This window comes from Humulus lupulus, chromosome 2 (assembly GCF_963169125.1).
Source record: "Humulus lupulus chromosome 2, drHumLupu1.1, whole genome shotgun sequence".
In the NCBI taxonomy this organism is placed as follows: Eukaryota; Viridiplantae; Streptophyta; class Magnoliopsida; order Rosales; family Cannabaceae; genus Humulus; species Humulus lupulus.
The window spans coordinates 253,376,027-253,393,387 of NC_084794.1; positions in this window are offsets into that span (position 1 = coordinate 253,376,027).

A 17,361-nucleotide genomic window follows, 5' to 3' on the forward strand; every position below is an offset into this window, starting at 1 on the left:
TATTGGAGTTTAATTTCATAGGCCCATGGTCCCCATTGTACCTTGGATAAAATCATCTAGATAGTCACAATTAATTGATTTAATTATCAATTAGAATTATCAAAGTTGACCAGATCAATTTTGGATAGTTTCATAGAGTTGTGTAATTTTGAGAAGACAAGAGAAATTATGGCAGATTTATTAATTATGATAAATTGGTATCTAAATTAATAAATAAGTTTAAATCAAGGTTCAAATTATAAATAATTAATTTGATAAAGGATTTAAATAATTATTTAATTAATTAAATCAATAGAAAATAATACATGCCTTGATTTTAAGTCCAGTGGGCTTATAATCAAATGAGAAATTTCACGGGCCTAAAGCCCATGATAATTTCGACCTAGGGCTTTAAAATAACTATTATTTTATTGATTTTTTAATTCAATTAAATGGTCTAATTGAGTCTATAAAATGAGTGCTTAGAGAGAAGACGACAGACAAGTTTAATCACTGGTTTTCCGATAGTTTTAGATTCTCTCTAAACACAAGTCATTTTCTAAGCATGTTTGATTATTTTCTCTTCTTCTTCTCTGTATCTATCTCATGTGTTGAGAATTGTCCACACTAGTCTAGGTGATTCTAAGGATACATTGGAAGACTGTGAAGAAAATAGAAGATCGGTTCAGTTTCTTGATAATACTTTACGACAGAGAGGATACAAGAGTTAGAGAAATTGAAGGAATGACTATTTCATTCCGCTGCGTATACTGTAAGTATTCTATTTCTTGTTTCTCTTTGAATTCAATTTTAGAAACATGTTTTAGGCTATCTCGTATTAATTTGTTTAATATTAGATATACATGAAAATAAATAAAGATCATGTATAAGTTTATCAACAACTGGCCTCAGAGCCTTTGGTAATCTTTATTTTCATGCATGAACATGTTTAAAATTGGATTATTTGATATGTTTGAATAATTAGATGGTTTTCATATTTTTATGAAGCATATTGATTTTATGTGAATTTTAGCAATTTTTTAGGTTATTTTGTTGTGTTTTCTATGATATTAATTTTATATATGCTTTATTTTGTGTAAAACATGTTAAAAATTAATTAGAAAATTTTTTTGGTTTGAAAAATTGCACACAAAAAAAAAAATTGAAATTTTTTGCCTGGCTGCCATGCGCGCGCGCGCACCAGCGTGCGTGCGTGCCTAGCACAATTTTTTTTTAAATTAAAGAAAATTAAAATTGTAAAAATAAATTATTTATAATCAAAACCAAAAATATCTTTTTTGTTTTATCATTTAAATTTTTTTTTTTTAAATAAGATATTTCTGTTAGATGGGATTTAAATAATTATATATTTTCTACAAAGATTAAAATTAAAATTTAAAAATAGACTAACAACTTAATTTAAAAAAATTTAATATATTAAAATATTAGAATTATGATATCAGATATTTAAGATATTTTCATTTAAATTTTTTATTTTTTTTATTAAATCTTTATTTGAAAATATAAATATTTTGTTATTCTATAGTTTTTAACATTTAAATTATTTAAAATTTGAATGTTGTTAGTTAGATATTTTTATGGATATTTGAATTTGTTTAACTATTTTGATATATTTTAGGATTGTTATAACTATTTATATTTTATTTTATTTTTTAATGGTTAAAATATTAACTAATAGTTATAACAACACAAGATATTTTGGAAAATAGTTAAGATATTGATTTTAAAATTTAAAATTGGTTAAATTTTGAAAAATATCATTTTTTCAGCCAATTAATAAAATATTTTTTTAATAAATGGGATTTAAATTAACTTTGGTTAATTGTTGATAAATCATATTTAAATTAAATTAATATTTTTTCTTCAAATTAACCTAAAACCAAGTTAATTGTTAATAAATAAATTTAAATTAACTATTGTTAATTGTTGATAAATTTCATTTAAGTTGACTTATTTTTTGTAAAAATTTAATTAATTTTAATTTTTTGGATAAATTCTAGATAATTAATTGTGGTATTTTTGCGAATGAAATAAATTGTGGTATTTTTGCATAAATTCATAGAATTGCTCATATAGTAACATGATTAGGCCCATCCAATTATAACATGTCTGTTTGCACTATATATTGTATTTTTGCAATCGAGCTTAGATGCATATAGTGGCTCATATGTTTGTTAGATATATGGTATTTTGCCAAATAAAATATTCATAAAATGATAAGTTTTATTTGGACCCATTAGAAAATGTAAAGTTTAAATTCATCTCTTGTGGGTGATTCCACTTGTGAAGGCCCATTTGCTTTGCATGACTATAGTAGGCCTAATCAATTTATAACAATTAATAAAACGAAGGTTTAAATTCTTGTCTTTTGGACATTGTATGGAAGATAAGGGGCCTTTGTAGTGGGAACGACATATTGGACCCAGTCCTCCTCCATACAAGCCCAATTGTTAAGGCTCATTTACCTGAGTTTGACTTAACTATATAGGTTCATTATATTAGTTAAACTTAAATATTGATTAGCAACAAATTAATTCTAAATTAATTGAATTTGTTTCAATGTGACACTTTAGAATTAATAAGAAATTATAGGACTTTGGTTTTAAAATTTTAATCTGTTTAATTTTTTTTTTTTGGAAAACCATAGTCATTAATTTTCTAAAAAAATATATATTATTTTTAATTTTATAATGAGCTTATTTTAAGAATTTTATTCGATCTCCACCGTTGGTTTAACATAGTCAATAGCTTAATGGGGCCTCGAGGCGCTTTGATTCGTCCCCCTACGGAAGGTGTTCATTAGTTATTTTGACAAGGTTAGATTTCGAAAGATAGATAATTATAGGTCAAATTCTACTAGACTCGCCCCTACGGTGACTACTAGGACTAAATCTATGATTATTGAAACCGTGGGTCTAGCTCATAAAATAAGAGATTTTGTTTTCTTATTTTGATCGAATAGTAGGTTGTTAATAGTGATGTCCATTATTAAATGAGTTTACAACTCCATTTAACTAGTGGTATTTTATTACTCTCGCCAACTGAGACAAGGATATTATAGATTAGTTAAGAATCTAAAGAAATAGGGATATGATTGTTTTTGGTATTTTTTCTCATATCTTACATATTTTTGGTATATGTTGTGCTATTTCTTGAAATATGTGTGAATAGAAGTTTTATTGAGCAAATGTGATTGATTTCTATTTTATTGGTTGTTTACCGAGATTTTTGGAAACTATATTAATAAAAATTAAGCCAGATTAATGATAAGGGATTTAGAAGATATAAACAAGATTTTTACGTGGTTGGGGCGTTAATGAGCCTTAATCCACGAGAAAGTTGTATTAAAGCTTGGAAAGTCTATAACAATGGAGTTTTTCTCTTTGTTTTAGCAGAGTCAATATATACAAGCCAAAGAAAGCCTTTCTCCAGTGCTCTGTCACCTGTATTTATAGGCTCACAGAAGCACTGGGCTTGGGCCGGGCTGACCCGGGCCCAACAAAGATATAAATACCACTGGCTTCTTTATCGGAAGCCCAATATAAAGGATAAAAATATAAAAGACAAACAATGATCAGAGCCCACTGGGGCAGCCCAAGGCCTATCTGTCACTCGACAAAATGGGGTTTTTGGTATGGGCATTCAGAGTTACGAGGCAGATTCAGTAGTGGCGGCACAGGTCTGAACCAGCGGCGTGCAATCCCGAGGTGGCCTTTTCCGCAGGTGAAAAGTGGGGACAACTCCCACGCTTCATGGGGCGGAGTCAGGATCACGGATGCTTTATCCTGCCAACCCTGAGGACTTGACCCGGGTTCATTTACCTCTGTCCCTCTTCGTTTACCATTGGCCTGGATCATCTACATAGAGCCCGGATCGTTTACCAGGCTCCGGGACCGTTTGCATACATCTCGACCGTAACCCAAACAGATGTACGTCTCCCGGATGATCGTCTCGGATCATCCTTCCTGGACACCGTCCAGGTTTGGACCCACACTTGGGCCGTCGATGTCGGTCACTTCCTGCCAAATAGGTCTGGGCTGGGCCCAACCCCAATTGCCCAGTTAGTGGGCCTGGACCACCGTCTCGGGCCCAAGGCAGGAAATGGGGATAACATTGGTAATTTGTAGTTTTAAGTTATGGCAATGTCTACTCCCATCCTTTCCCAACTTTCGATGGAGAAACTCACTGGAGAAAACTTCCTTAAATGGAAGCAAAACATCAACATTGTGTTGATTGGTAACAACTCCAAGTTCGTCATGACTGAGGAATCCCCGGAAGTTCCAACTGAAGGAGCTACCAAGTCTGTGAGGGACAAGTATGAGCGTTGGCAAGCGGCTAACAACAAGGCGCGGTACTACATGTTGACTAGTATGGTCGACACTCTCAAGACAGAGATGGAGAATGTCGAGACAACCTATGAAATCATGGATCAGCTCCAAGGCATGTTTGGTGCCAAGTTAGCGCAGAATCATTTTGAGGTCACCAAGAAATATGCCAATGGTCGAATGGCGCCTTCTCAACATGTTCGTGATCACCTAATCAAGATGACAAACTACTTTCAGGAAGCTGAACTGCACAGAGCCATAATAGATGAGGAAACTCAAGTTGGCTTAATCCTTAACAGTCTTTCTCCAACTTTCCTTCCATTCACCACCAACTATGTGTTGAATAAACTCAACTATGGTCTAACACAGCTCATGAATGAGCTTCACACTTTTGAGTCTATCATGGGTGGACCTAGTAAGGGAAGAGAAAAGAAGACAACTACTACTACTGCTGCTGATCCAGCTAAGGCTGAAGCTAACCAAGCTTCGTCTTCGAAAGCTGGAAACAAGAGGAAAGGTGGACAAAACAACAATCCCAAGGCTGCAAAGGCGAGTGCACAACCAAGTGCACAAACGCCTAAGGGGAAAAACAAGAAAAACAAGAAAGGTAAAGGTAAATGTTTTCACTGCAAAGAGAAGAGGCATTGGAAACAGGATTGCCCCAAGTTTCTAGCAGATAAAAATAAAGGTAATGATTATAGTTCATTTATCTTGGAAACATGTGTTTTAGAGAATGATAACTATGTTTGGATTATTGATTATGGATCTACTAATCATGTTTGTAACTCTTTACAGCTTCTTGAATCGTGGGAGGAGGTGAACGAAGGTGGTTTAAAGCTTAGAGTTGGGAACGGAGTGTTCGTTGCGGTCCAAGCTAGAGGAAGAGCTCGTCTGAAGTTCAGAAATAAATTTTTAATTTTAAAAGATGTATTTTTCCGGATTTTAGTAGAAATTTAATTTCAGTTTCCATGTTGCAATTAGAACAATTTGTTATGACTTTCATATGTTTTAATATATCTATTTCTTTCAATGGATCACAATTGTGTATTGCATGTTTGGAAAATTGGCTTTATATTTTGCGACCTAACGAACCTATCGCTCTTAATAATGAATTATTCAAAGTAGCTAAACTTAGGACCAATAAATGTCAAAAGACCAATAACGATAGTTTGACGTATTTATGGCACTTGAGACTAGGTCACAATGGCTATGATAGGATTCAAAGACTTACAAAGGACTGACCTTTGAGGGAACTCACCTTAGGTGAATTACCTGTCTGTGAATCTTGTCTAGAAGGCAAACTGACCAAGCATCCATTCTCTGTAAAGGGTGATAAGGCCAAAGAACCACTTGGTCTTGTGCATTCAGATGTTTGTGGACCTTTGAATGTACAAGCCAGTGTTGGTTTTGAGTATTTCCTTGCTTTCATTGACGATTAATCTTGATACTCATGTCTTTACCTAATGCATAGGAAATCAGAAACATTTTCAAAGTTTCAGGAATTCCTAGCAATGGCTCAGAACCAATTAGGTAAAACGTTAAGATCTTGCGATCTGATAGGGGTGGAGAATATTTGGATATGTAGTTCCAAGATCATTTAATTGAACTTGGGATTTTATCACAACTTACTGCCCCAGGTACTTCGCAACAAAATGGTGTAGCGGAACGCCAGAACATAACTTTATTGGAAATGGTTAGATGCATGCTTAGTTACTCAACTCTACCAACTTCGTTCTGGGGACATGCAATTGAAACCACAAATGACATTCTCAATGTCGTGTCGTCTAAATCAATCCCCAAAATACCTTTAGAACGCTGGAATGGTCGTGAACTTAGTTTACACCATTATAGAATATGGGGGTGTCCCGCCCACGTCCTAAGGAAAAAGGAAGGAAAGCTAGAACCACGAACTAAAGTTTGCATGTTTGTTGGCTATCCTAAAGGTACTCAGGGTGGACTTTTTCTATAATCATTCAGAAAAGAAAGTCTTTACTTCTACAAATGCTACTATTCTGGAAAATGACTATGTCCAGAACTTTAAACCTCGCAGCAAAGTAGTTTTAGAGGAGATGGTTAAAGAATTGACTTCAACCAATGTTCCATCGTCATCAATGCGAGTTAATGATGAAATTCCCACTCTTCATGTACAACCGACGCAAGTTAATTTAAATGAAGAAAGTACCACTATTCCTGAGCAAACAGTCACGGAGCCTCGTCGTAGTGGGAGGGTTTCTAGGAACCCAGTTCGCTATGGTTTGGATGGTGAAACCAATATGGTTGTTGGTGACACTAGTGATGATGATCCGTTGTCTTTCAAACAGGCAATGGCTAGCCCTGAAAAGGAACTATGGCTCGAAGCCATGAAACAAGAAATGGAGTCCATGTACTCAAATGCCGTCTGGGATCTTGTGGAAGCACCTAGTGACTTTAGGGCCATTGGATGCAAGTGGATCTACAAGAAGAAATGATGTGTTGATGGAAATATCGAGACTTATAAAGCTCGATTAGTGGCAAAGGGTTTACCCAAAGAGAAGGCGTGGACTATGAGGAAACTTTTAGACCGGTAGCCATGCTCAAATCCATTCGCATCCTCTTATCCATAGCAGCCGCTCTCGACTATGAGATCTGGAAAATGGACGTCAAGACAACTTTTCTTAATGGAAAGCTTGACGAAGTCATTTATATGAATCAGCCAGAAGGATTTAAAGTAGCTGGACAATAAGGAAAAGTTTGCAAGTTAAATAGGTCCATCTATGGACTTAAGCAAGCTTCTCGTTCCTGGAATCTAAGGTTTGATGAAATAATCAAGACCTATGGCTTTGAACAAAATATTGACGAGCCCTATGTTTACCAACTGAAGGCAAATCAAATAGTGGTATTCCTGGTTCTTTATGTAGATGATATCTTACTCATTGGAAACAACGTTAAGAAATTATCAGATGTGAAGAATTGGCTGAGCACTCAATTCCAGATGAAGGATTTGGGTGAAGCAAGTTATGTTCTAGGTATCCAGATCATTAGGGATAGAAATAACAGACTCTTAGCTCTATCTCAAGTAGCTTACATAGATAAAGTGCTTGAACGTTTCTCAATGACAAATTCCAAGAAAGGGCGTCTACCGTCCCGCCATGGAATTCATCTTTCAAAGAAGCAGTCTCCCCAGACTCCTGAAGAGGAAGATACAATGAGAAAAGTTCCTTACGCATCTGCAGTTGGAAGTCTGATGAATGCCATGTTGTGTACTAGACCAGATATCTGCTATGCAGTGGGAGTAGTGAGCAGGTATTAGTCAAACCCAGGACCGGAACATTAGATAGCAGTTAAGCATATCGTGAAGTATTTGAAGCAGACTAGAGATTATATGTTAGTCTACAAGGGTGGTGTTCTGAACCCTGTAGGCTACACCGATTCATATTTTCAGACTGATGTCGATGACAGGAAGTCTACTTCTGGAATGGTGTTTACTCTTGGGGGTGGAACTGTAATATGGAGAAGCGTAAAGCAGTCTGTAATCTCATATTCCACCATGGAGGCTGAGTACATAGCCGCGTCAGAAGCAACTAAGGAAATAGTCTGGCTAAAGAAGTTCTATTCAGATCTTGGTGTTATTCCATAAATGGATAAACCGCTTGTGTTATTTTGTGACAATACAGGAGCGATAGCCAACTCGAAAGAACCTCGAAGTCACAAGAGGAGTAAGCATATAGAAAGAAAGTATCACATTATTCGAGAATATGTGGCCAGGGGAGATGTGAAGGTTATGAAGATTGCAACTAAAGACAATCTTGCAGATCCGTTTACAAAGACACTACGAGAAGCTACATTTGATAAGCATATCAAGGAGATGGGATTAGTAGAATTAAGGCATTAGTTTCAATTAGTGCAAGTGGGAGTTTGTTGGGGTTTTATGCCCTAATTAAAACTCAAATTCTTTGTAATCTGATTTTATTATCAATAAAATAATAGAAATCATTTTTGACTTGGTCAATCACTTTGCTCACATGTTTTATTTTCATGATTATTTGTTTAATATAAACTTCTATAAAATCCTGATCATATAGCTAATCTTATTTATAGTGACGTAATTACGGTGGAATATAAATATGATTATATGTTCAAAATAAGTTTGTTATACCCAGATTTCGAGCCATGATAAATGTGACCTCGAAAGCTGGATTCGCAGCGAATGAACTCGTAAAGTCTGAAGTATGTTCCAAGATTAGACATCGAGCCTGCAAAGCTGAGACGACTTCGAATATGGTGGCCTCGAAATCCACTCGATCTCGAAGGGTAGCTCCCGAGATGCATCTGTCCTCAGGGATGACCTCGGATCATGGGTTCCGAGCCTGACGCGCGTACGATCTCGAAAGCCATGTGACCTCGGGAGATGTTATTAGCTCGAAAGTTGATGTGAGACCTGGGAGAATAAGGCCTTGGTGATATATGATAATAACCTTGAATATCTTAAAGTGTTGTCTATAAGAGACGTGGCCTACATTTATTACTGTAAATCCCCTAAAATCATGGGATATTATTTGATTAGTTATACGCCCCTGGTCTTCAGGGGACGTTTCCTTTTATATCGGATTACAGGCATTTAAGGCCATTTGATTTATTTGCACAAAAAGAGTAACTACCCGAAATATGTGGGATAGTATTCTGCAATCTTCTCTATAAATAGAGAGGACATACACCATTGTAAAGGACCGAATCTCTGAATCTTGAGAGAAAACTCTGAAGAATTCATACTTGAAGAATTTTCAGAGATCATCTTGAGTTTAATAACAAAGACTCATGGACTAGGCAGATTTAACTGCTGAACCACGTACAAATTGTGTTTTGTATTATCATATTTATATTGCCCATCACTGTTTGTTGTTTACGTGCTCTTCTTTTACGGTTGACGAAAAATGGCGTCAACAGTTTGATGATTTTATTGAGAGCCTTAAGCATTCATCCCTGAGTAAGTCATGGCCACTAATAATCAGAACGTTACTGAAGAAAATTACCCAAGACGTCCTGGGAAACAACCAATGGAAAACCCGGATGTTGAAGAAAGAAGTGGATCTTCCGATTCCCGGGGACCACCTGCTCCACCAAGGGATGAGGATATGTATTATAATCCTGAGCGGTATGTTCCCATTGTGGAACTTGAAAACCGGCAATTGAAGCAGCAGTTGGCAGAGGCCAACAAACGAAATGAGGATGATGGCTGTCGTATACCACACAAATTTAACAATAATTTTTCTTTCAATACTTTCAATTATTTCAGTATAATAGCAAGTACAGGTCGAACCCACGAGGACTATCGTTCACTTTATTATTCAAGAATTAACACTAAAACTTAAAAGGGGATTTTGATTTTTTTTTTGCAAAATTAAATAACATAAATTAGAAAGCAAAATAAAGATTTGGATTACGACATTAAAAAGCAGTTAAAGGTTAATCTCCACCCTCAACAATCATTCCTCATCATTAATAATAAATATTATTCAAATTTCTCAATTAAACTATTAACCCCGCAGATAACACTGAAGCAGTCAATTATCCCAGTTTCCCTATTATAAGTAATCAAGGCGAAGCGCTCAATAATTAACTCTTTTAACTAAGCAATAAATCTATGAAGCATACAACCTATTTAACTTAGATAAAGCATTAAGTTCTATGGACACAAGTTAATCTAGGCAATAAATTAATGAAGCATATAATTCATTTAACCTAGGTTCTATTTTTCATCACAATCAACAATTCTTTTGACTTAACTATCAATTGCAATTTATCACACACACTTAGAATCCTAAACTATTAGGTGAGTAGTAATTCTAAGATGACAATTGAACAATGTAAAACCTTAATTAGTTGGCCACCTAACAAGAAATCACAAAATTCATAACATTCAATTGGAAAAATAGAAACAATCTAATATTGAGAGAAATTGAAGAACAATATTCATTATCAATAATCAAGAATTCATGTCTTGGGTTTTGAATTAACCCTTAACCTAAAAAGAATCTACTCCATAATTGTAATCATAATCACAAACATAATTATAATTAAAATTAAAGAGATAAAGGGAAGAAAAGAAACTAGATGGATGAACAAGATTGTTGTTGCGTTGTAGTCTTCTCTCCAGCCCCTTCTGAGTCTCTTTTTCTCTCTAAACCGTCATCAAAACTCAATCTAAAATTAACCCTAATAATTATTTATAGTCTCAATTAAATTCTAATTAAAAAGAAACAAAAAATCTGATAACGACGTCGTAAGCCGCGGCCTGAAAAATGCGAGCCGCGGCCTAGAACAAAACTGTGCCTAAATCTGTCCCTCAAGCAGCGGCCTGTCTGGAAGAAAAATTCTGAAAGTGCAATTTCCACTAAAAGGGCCGCGGCCTACCTCCAAATTCTTCAATTCTTCACCTTAGATAGCTTCCATGCTGCCACCGCTTCCACATTTCAATCCCGAAAGCTTTGAATACTCCTAAAACTTTATTTTAACTACACTTGCCATCAAAATGTCAGATTTATCATCATAAAACGCAACGTAGAAAATATGTTATAGAATCACAAAACTTAATTAAAACTATTAAAAATGCTATCATAACACCATCCAAGCATAGAAAAACTTAACAAATATTAGGACAAAAATGACCGTATCAAATTCCCCCACACTTGAATATTGCTAGTCCCTTAGCAAAACACTAAAATAACAAAACTAAAAACAAAACAAACTAACCTAGACTCACTAAACAACGGTCTTGTCAAAAGCTTGAATGTCTCTGAGAATCACACAAATAAGTAATGCCAAAACAATTCAGATTTTCATACTCATTAGAATTTCAACTCCATATGTAATTTACCATTTGATTTTCAAAAATAATTTACTAAGCACTTAATCATAACACCAACTCAAATGCATCAAACTTAATCCATACTTGCCAAATCATTTTCTTTTTAAATCAGTCCCTATATACCAAAATGTTTTTCAATGAAAAGCATCCACTCCATAGACATTAACCAATCATTCTCCACTAATATAAACACACAATGATCAAAAATCAAAAGGTCTTTATAGGCTTGTAATGTAAGGCTAAGGTTAAGGGTAGTTGAGAAAGATACATTTAAGCTCAAATCACACCATAGCATACATCAATTTCATTCTTTGAACTTGCCCCAAATTTTCCCATACAAATCAAGAAGTACCTATTTTTTTTCTTACTCTTCATAATGATTTCACTAATTCCCCCACACTTATACTTTTGCAAAATTTGCATATATACATTTTCTTTCATTGCAAATCATTTTTTTTCTTTTGATTTTTTTTTTCATAATATTCCAATGAGAGAAATAGAGATCATACACCAATTACAACCAAACAAATAACCCATAAGTATTTCCCCTTTTTTTTTTAAACCATCCCACAACAAACCATCCCACAAGATCAAATCATATATATAACTATGGTGTAATGGGTGACTAAAAGAAATATTTTTCAAGGAAGTATAAGGTCAAAAATTTCGGTTCATAGAAGAAAAGAAATAGTCATCATGGCTCAAACATGGGAAACTAGGGATTATCATATAATAGGTTGGCTTGAACAACTCAAACGATCCAAAGAACTGCCTTAATCATCTTCCTAATCATGTGTACTTATGATTTCGCCTCAAACAATTGACTAATGATTTCTAGAGTGGTTGGGACTTCAAATTTTTTTTTTCAACAAGCATAAATTTTTTTCCAACACATTTAAGTGGTGAATTCAATCGTGCATAGAATGAAAAAAACAACATAAATCAAAATAGCAATTCACATAGGAGTCAAGCACACAAATCATACGAAATTCCTCATTGTCTGACATCACTTTAAGCATAATTCAAAGTTTTATCATCGACCAATGCTTTCAACAAGACCAACACAACTGACACAAACAGACACTAAATAAAACGAAAAGAACAGAAGATTAACAAAACAGAAAATTAACAAACAGATCAAAACATTAATTTTCTTCCCCCCACACTTAAACAGTACATTGTCCTCAATGGACTTAGGAAATAGAAAAGACAGTGAAAAGAGAAGAAAGAAAAACTCCCTCATAACACATCATTCCTCAGGAATATCCATATCCGCCGCTCCAGCAACATCCTCATCAACAGGGGCCTGATATGGCACCATGGGCATGGGAACCGGTGGTGGGTATGGCTGCAACCAAGTAGGAGCAGGTGGATATGTAGACATATCAACGTTCAAACGAGCCTGATCCATTATGTAACAAATATCCTGATAGCTTGCATATTTGACAAACCTCTGGTTGTGGTCCAGGATATGCTGAGTATTCGCCCTAATATCAAGGCGACCATAATAAACCTCCTGCTCCAAAGCTTGTAAGCGCTGCTGGGTGGTCCTTCTACTATCGTTCAGAGGAGGAACAGGGGCCGGAGTAGAAGATTGGCCTTGATCATTAACTTGACAGCGGTTTCCCCTTCAATCGGTCAAGGGTATTATGATCAATGATGCGCAATGGATGCACCTTGTCTTCAGATTCATCCCAAGGAACACCGGATTGCTTACATAACGCTGTGATCAAAGAGGGAACATAAAAGCCATTCGTCACTTGATTCATACTTCGAATGATAGAAGCATGAATAATTTGGCCCACATTAATGGTTTTGTCTGTCAGAATTGCATAAAGAAGAATTGCTTCGTGAATATCCACATGACCAAGTTGTGCCGTTGGCATTAATTTGGCCCCAATGAACTGCTGCCATGCCTTTGTGTTACTATCCAGGTACGCTGCTTTGATGTAGCGAGGAGCCCCATTATTATATAAGTTCCAAATAGCACCCGGCATTGCAATTTCATCAATAACAGCTTGATGATCCAAATTATCCTTAACCGCACCATATTCATCTCGATGAAAGTGAGGTAGCTCATAATAGCTATTAATATCAGCTGCTTTGAAGGACACTTTTACACCTCTCACTTTCACCTTGTAATTTTCATGAGCCACAGCGTTGGCATAAAACTCACGAACTATGGGACCAACGGCCGGTTCAGGATGAGCACACAATTTCTCCCAACCCCGAGATTCAATTTGATGCATGAGGAAAGGTTGATCATGGTGCATATGAAGATCAAATCCTCACTCAGGGACCCATGCCTTATCATGACCAATGGCATTCAAGTAGCTCTCATAGGCCTCCATAGACACAAATTTTAGGGGATCGTATGGAATTGGTGTCGATGAAGAGGCTTGATTCCTATTTGTCTTTGGAGCCATGACTGTTCAAAAAGTAGAAAAATAAAGAACAAGCACCCAACAACACCATTGTTAGTCATTAGAGGATTAAACGAAAAATACCACAATGGCCAACATTAATCTTTCCGAAGTTTAAAGTTCCCATATCCAAGGTCAAAGTGACACAATGCATTACTCAATTCCTACGTAACAATTTCTAACTCACCCCAAGAACACTCATGCACCAACCATATCCTCCATTCCTCACAAACTTTTTATCAAACTCATAGAGTGCATATAAAAACCATCTCCAACAAATTATATACCATGAAGCCAAATTTCCCAAACAATCAAAACGTCCATGAATTAATAATCAAAGTAATACAAAGGACATGGATTATCAAAATAAACTCCCACACTTATATTTCTAAAATACACCACACTTCAATTATTCAAGTAAGAAAACAAATATTTTATTTCAAGAAAAACTTACTTGATGAAATGAATGAATGAATGTGCAAATCTTCTTGGATTATATATGAAATGTGAAATGAAATGCAGCAACCAAAATGGAAAGTGGAAATTCGGATTAGTGTGGAGGAATTTTGGATTAGTGTGTTTATGGAAATGTGGGAGAATTAAGATGGAGATGTGTTTATGTGTTTAGGGTAATGGTGATGGATAAAGAATAATGAAAGCAAGGGGGAAATGGAGGAATTAAGAGGAGTTTGTGATGAGAATAATGGGGAAAAGAAGAAAGAGAAATGAGGGTTTTTGTTTATGGGTAGAGAAATGATGATATGAAGTAGTTTTAAAATTAAAAAGAGGTTGAAATCGTAGGCCGCGGCTTGCAAATGGTGTGCCGCGGCCTACACAATACCTGACGACGTTTTTTCCAAAATAGCTCTCGTGTGCCGCGGCCTAGCGTAAACGTGCCGCGGCCTGAATTACCCTGAAGCAATTTTTCGGATAAAAGGGCCGCGGCTTGTGAATGACGTGCCGCGGCCTGCGAGTCCTCCAGTGCTAAAATTCCACGCGTAGGCCACGGCTTGCAAATGACGTGCTGCGGCCTACTAAGCCCCTGAAGCCTCACATTTTTTTTTTCATAAAAGGGCCGCAGCTTGTGAAATGTGAGCCGCGGCCTAAGCCCCTTTCCCTTCTTTTTTTTTCAAACTTTTTCATCATTCATCATTTTTTTTTCATTTTTCTCATTTTTCATTTTTTTTCACGATTTTCACGGTTCTAAGTACAGAAATTAAACTAAAATTACCTCAACAAAAACAAAAAATAAAAATAAAAACATAATATTCAATTTAAATAATGAAAATAAACTAATTTACAAAGTAGCTAAGTTTATTGTCGCTAGCTCGACTTAATGCTTCATTCATCAACATATACCGGATCAATGAGGTGAATCACCGCAGCTTGTTCTTCCCCCATTGATTCATAATATGGTTTTAATCTCTGACCATTCACCTTGAATAACTTTCCGGTACTTGGACTTACAACTTCGACCGCTCCATGAGGAAAAACTTTGGTAACAATGAACGGACCTAACCAATGAGACTTCAACTTCCCGGGAAAGAGTTTAAGGCGAGAGTGATACATGAGAACTTTCTGACCTTCCACAAAACTCTTCCGAAGAATATGTTTGTCATGAAAAGCTTTGGTTTTCTCCCTGTAAATTCTTGAACTCTCATATGCTTCATTGCGTATTTCTTCTAGCTCATGCAATTGAAGCATTCTTTGTTGTCCTACAGCCACCATGTCCATGTTACACTTCTTTACAGCCCACCACGCCTTATGCTCTAGCTCAACTGGTAGATGGCAATGTTTCCCATACACCAACCGATAAGGTGACATACCGATAGGTGTTTTATATGCTGTTCGATACGCCCACAAGGCATCATCAAGCCTTGTACTCCAATCTTTCCGGTTTGGATTTACAGTTTTCTCAAGAATCAATTTGATTTCACGATTAGAAACCTCCGCTTGCCCGTTGGCTTGTGGATGATAAGCAACTGTCACCTTGTGAGTTACACTATAGCGTCGAAACAATGCCTCTATACTCTTGTTACAAAAATGAGTGCCTCGATCACTAAGTATAGCCTTAGGTGTACCAAAACGCACAAAAATGTTGGAGCGAATGAATTCCACTACTGTTATTGAATTATCCATTCTCGTTGCAATTGCTTCTACCCATTTAGACACATAGTCTACCGCCAATAAAATATATTCATAGCCGAAAGAGGAGGGGAACGGTCCCATGAAATCCATACCCCAAACATCAAAGATCTCAAGAATTAAAATAGGAGTTTGAGGCATTTGATCCTTGGCCGTTATGTTACCAACTCGTTGACAACGATCACATGCCTTACAATAAGCATAAGCATCTTTGAAAAATGTGGGCCAATAGAAACCGCTGTCAAATATCTTACGAGCTGTCCTCTTAGGTCCAAAGTGTCCACCACAAGCATAAGCATGACAAAAAGCAAGGATGGAACGAAATTCAGATTCCGGTACACACCTACGAATGATTTGATCAGTACAATGCTTCCAAAGATAAGGTTCATCCCATATGTAGTGGCGAGCATCATGCTTGATCTTGTTCCATTGTGCTTGTGTGAGATCACTTGGTAACTCCTTTGAAGCAAGGTAGTTTACAATGTCGGCATACCAAGGAATAACTTCTTGCATGGCGAGGAGTTGTTCATCCGGAAATTTTTCTTCTATGGGCAAATTATCTTCATCCCGAATAAGACGACTTAAGTGATCCGCCACCCTATTCTCAGAACCCTTTTTATCTTTTATCTCCAAATCGAACTCTTGAAGAAGTAGAATCCACCGAATCAGCCGAGGCTTGGCTTCTTTCTTTGCCAATAGATAGTGAAGAGCAGCATGGTCGGTATAAACAATCACTTTAGTTCCAATCAAATATGACCGAAACTTTTCCAATGCAAAAATGACTGCCAAGAGCTCTTTTTCAGTGGTGGAATAATTAAGTTGAGCATCATTAAGAGTGTGAGAAGCATAATATATAACATGAGGAAGCTTGTCAACTCGCTGCCCAAGAATAGCGCCCACGGCATAGTCACTTGCATCACACATGAGTTCAAATGGTAGTTCCCAATTCGGTGGCTGAATTATAAGAGCTGTAGTCAGAGACTCTTTTAATAAGTTGAAAGCCACTAAACACTTCTCACTAAACTCAAACTTTACATCTTTTTGGAGAAGGTTGCATAGTGGTGTGGAAATTTTAGAGAAATCCTTAATAAATCTCCGATAAAATCCAGCATGCCCAAGGAATGATCTCATTTCTTTCACACTAGTTGGAGATGGTAGAGAACGAATTAAATCAATTTTTGCCTTATCGACCTCTATTCCCTTGACTGAAATCACATGACCCAAAACTATACCTTGGTTTACCATAAAATGACATTTTTCCCAATTAAGCACAAGGTTAGTTTCAATACACCGCTGAAGTACCAAAGTAAGATAATGAAGGCAACGATCAAATGAGTCACCATAAACACTAAAATCATCCATAAAAACCTCAATTATGTTTTCAATATATTCTGAAAAAATGCTCATCATACATCACTGAAATGTGACAGGAGCATTACATAACCTAAACGACATTCTTCGGAAAGCGAATGTACCAAAAGGGCATGTAAAGGTTGTCTTCTCTTGATCTTCAGGAGCTATAACAATCTGATTATATCCCGAATAACCATCAAGAAAACAATAATAAGGATGACCCGCTAACCTCTAAGCATCTGATCAATGAACGGTAATGGAAAGTGATCTT